Source organism: Aethalodelphis obliquidens, unplaced genomic scaffold (assembly GCF_003676395.1).
Source record: "Aethalodelphis obliquidens isolate GAN/ISIS:26980383/991018 unplaced genomic scaffold, ASM367639v1 scaffold30, whole genome shotgun sequence".
NCBI lineage: Eukaryota > Metazoa > Chordata > Mammalia > Artiodactyla > Delphinidae > Aethalodelphis > Aethalodelphis obliquidens.
Window position 1 is genome coordinate 8,161,170 of NW_020837974.1, and position 4,300 is coordinate 8,165,469.

Sequence of the window (4,300 nt, forward strand, 5' to 3'; positions counted from 1 at the left end):
TCCCACTTCATTCACCCCGCCACCGCCCCATGTGAGGAGGGGGGACACAGCGCCCGGGAGGACCAATCGGAAGCCGGGGCTCCCCGGGGTGGGCGGGGCCGGCCCGAGCCGCGGCGCTCATTGGGCACCTGGGGCGGTTTAGGGGAGGGGCCTGCGCTGAGGGGTTGGGGAGCGCAGGCTGGAGCTGAGGGGCGTTGGGCGCCCGTCTAGTCTAGTGGAGCCGTAGGGCCCCCGGTGACTTGCGCCACGGGTCCTTGTGGGCGGCGGGCGTGGTCCGAGTGCCTGTACCCAGGCGCTCAAGGGCTGTGGGCCCGAGTGTGCTCTGGGAGGCGTGAGCAAGTGCGGGGATGCGCGGGGGTGGGGGGTGGGGGGTCGTGAGAGGAGGATAGCCCTGGCCACCCGAGGCTGACGCTTGGAGGCCCTGCAAAGGAGTAAATTGAATGGATGAATAATCGGATGAACTTAGTAAACAATAGGAGTGTGTGTGTTAGAGCTGCGTGGACCCAGAAGGAGGGGAAGCCGGACAGCTCAGAGATTTGGGGGATCCAGAGGTGCGGGGGCCAGTCTGAAAGACCTGGATTATTTGGGTGAACCTGCTTGTGAGGAGGGACCTTTCTCAGTCTCACCTCATTTACGGCTTTTACATCCCCTCAGTGGGGATGTGGGAACCTGGATGAGGCGCTCAGGTTCATAGAGGGGAAATTACTTGCTGGAGGTCACACAGCTGTCCCCTGGCAGGGCTAGGTCTGGCTTCCCCAGAGCTCCGTGACTGAGGGCCTTTCCACAGGGGGCACGACCTTTCTCCCAGACTTGGTGTCTAGAGCTGAGTTTCTAGAATTGTCCCTCTTCCCAGATCTAGAGGTCACAGTCCGGGGCTGGCATAGCAACAACTGGCCCTGGGCAGCTGGCTCCCGGTGAAGGTATTGCCCCAAGCATGACTGCAGACTTGGGTCCTAGGCCCAGCCCCACTACTCCCTTGCTGGGTGACGCTGGGTGGCTCCCTGAACCTCTCCGAGCTGGTTCCATTTCATCACCTGCAAAGAGGGAGCAGTGACACCTGCCCAAAACACCCAGGACACACTTCGTGTCGGGGTGCCTAGCAGGTTCTATTTCCTGTCACATTTTGTTTTCTTTTCCTATTTTGTTATTTATACACTACATGCATGCTTTTCCAAATTCAGAAGGCATTGAAGGTTTACAATGCCTTCAGTGAAAAGTCAGTCTCTCTTCTCTCCCAGCCACTTCCACTCCCCTGAGGCAGCCACTATTCCTGATCCCTTGTGCATCCTTTTGGACAGTCTCTGCCTACAGTGCATCAGCAAACATGTGGTTTTCTTTTCTTTCGTTCATACACAAATAGTAGCTTAGTGGTTACACTGAGAGTTTCACTTCTTTTTATCTTGGAGAGCCGTGCATATCTGTACACAAAAAACACCCTTGTTCTCTTTGCCGCTTACCCAGTTTTCTGTTGTGTGGAGGTACCATCCATCATCTCTTTGATGTCCCCTGCTAGTGGATGAGCAGGTTGCCGCCATCATTTGCTTTCACCGAACAATAGCATGGCTCACATGTCATTTTGCACGTGAGCAAATGTAACCAAAGATAAATTCCTAGAAATGGAATCCCTAGGTCAGAAGACATGTGTGGGCGGGACTTCTGTAGGATGTGCCAAATTTCCTGCTGCAGTGGTGGTTTCAGTGTACACAGCCATCAACATACAGGAGAGTGCCAGCTCCCCTGTGTCCTCGCTAGCACGCTAATTATCAATCTGTGACCTATGGCTAAGTGATCAGTAGGAAAATAATGGTTTCTCAGCGTACTTAGGGCTATTTTTTCAGGTGGTTTATCAAGGCCCTTATCAGTCATCCTCAGCTACTGAGATTTGCCCCCTCTGCCTGTTCATCCTTCAGGCATGCGCCCCTGGGTTTGGGCGAGGCCCCCTGGGGAGTAAGAAGAGGTTTGTTGGCTTCTTGGTAAATTTGGGGCTCACTCCCCACCACCGTGGGCTGTTCTCCCCAGAGCCTTCAGCCTACTCAGCTCCAAGCCAGGCTCCCCTCCCCCACTATGAATTCTAGACCCACGCTGACCTGGTCATTGTCCCCCAGTAACCTCCAGTTTGTCACGAGCCCTTCTGGAGTATAGCTTCCAGAGTGGGGCTGGGCCTCCCTTCTGTGCTCTTGCTTCACAGAGCAGACATGAACAGATCAAACCCGCCCTTCTTCTGGGCACTAGATCTTTTTTTTTTTTTTTTTTTTGCTGTACACGGGCCTCTCACTGCTGTGGCCTCTCCCGTTGCGGAGCACAGGCTCCGGACGCGCAGGCTCAGCGGCCATGGCTCACGGGCCCAGCCGCTCCGCGGCATGTGGGATCTTCCCGGACCGGGGCACGAACCCGCGTCCCCTGCATCGGCAGGCGGACTCTCAACCACTGCGCCACGAGGGAAGCCCTGGGCACTAGATCTTTAATGATGCTACCCACAATCCCCTTAGCTTTGGGCGGCCACACTTCCCAGATTTCTGGTTTGAAACAACAGAAACCAATTCGGACTAATTTAAATAGAAAGGGGTTCATTAGAGGCTATTGAGTGTGTCATGGATTCTCCGGGAGAGCCAGAGAACCAGGCCCAAAGGCCACACCCAGCCAGGGACAACGCCCCAAATCACATGCCAGGAGCGGCTTGGCGTGGACACCCCCACTGACGCCCTGGCCAGACCCCTCATCTCATGCTGACTCTGGACGCCAGGTGCTGCCAACACAACTGTTACCCAGCCGCACCCCCTGCAACCCCATGGAGCTGGGAAAGCTGGGGCGGCATCTGTGCTGGGAGGGGCCTGCCTCCGAAGATGGGGTGGGGGGAGGGAGGAAGGCCCTGGACAGAGGAAGGGGGTTCATGTGCTGGGCATCCCAAAGGGTGACGGCAGTCCCTGCAGGGTCTTGAACTTCTCCATGCTGCACCCCAGATGACATCCCTTTAGCACCCACTAGATGCCACCTGGACTCTGGGCACCCACGGTTTTCTCACTTGGTTCTCATGAAAACCTGTGAATAGGTGCTGTCATCCCTTTTTTCCCGGTGGTTCCCGTGGTGCCCGGCATCCTGCATCACTCCACTTCAGAAGAAAGGGAGGAGGCTCCGTGGGGGCTGCCGGGAGGGCCTCAGGCTACTGCCCACCCTGACCCCATCCCCACTGACACGCAAGACCCTTTCCTCTGCACTGCCCGGTCCCTGGCCCAGTGTCCTCAGAGCACAGCCTCTGAGCACAGGGACTCCTGGGGCAGAATGGGGTCTACACAGAGGATTCAGCCAGGGAGGCAAGCCGAGCTTCCAGCACTTTCCCAGAAACCAGTCTCTGGGGAGGGGGTGAGTCAGAGGGTGGGACGGGGAGGGGAGCTCAGCCTGGCTCCACCATCAGTCCAGACCCTCCATCTACGGGGGGCGGGCTACAGAGGGGATCCCTTTCCTAAGCGGACCACTGCTCTCATTTCCTATTTCCCTCATTCATTCATTCATTCAGTCAGTCATCTGCTTATGTCGTCAGCATTCAAGGACTGGTTCCGGGGATCCATGGGAAAACCAACTGCCCTCAGGGGGTTCACAGTCAAAGGGAAGAGATGGACATCGAAGGGCAGGTAAGCGCTACAGCAGAGAATGAATGAGGAATACAGAGGAGGGAGGGGCCCAGGATCTTCAAAGAGGAAGTGACATTTGAGCTGGCTTTCAAAGGATGCACAGGTGTGCATGATGGGGTCCAGGTGGGAAGGGGCGATGCTCCCAGGGGAGGGGGCAGCCTGAGCAAAGGTGTGGGGAGCGGTGAAGCCTGGGGTGTTCTGGAAACATCCAAGAGGGAGGTGTCAGAGGCCTATGGAACCTGAGCCTGCGAGGGCAGATGAGAGCCAGCCAACGGAGGGTCTTGACCGCTGGGAGGGAGCTCGGATGTCCTCCTGGGCAGGGTTCAGAGCAGCAGAGTGACGTGGATGGACTTGGGTGCTGGAAATTCAGTGGGTTGACATTTTGAAATGTTAGCATGTGGGTCTCCTTCCCACCCTGAACTTCCTGTGCCCCTAACCCACGTCATTTGAATTGAGTACCCCTGCCCACATATTTTTAGGGACCTACAAAATGTTTCAATTTCTTTTAGAATCAGAAGGAAGAATGAATAGGAATGAATATGTACCAACGAATCCAGCCTGGATTGCATCCATCTCTATACCAGAGTGGTCGTAAAATATGGTTTAAGACCTTGACCCACACTAGCAAAAGTGCCTAAGCCTCGTGGAAGTCTTAGTGCTCCTGGCACAGG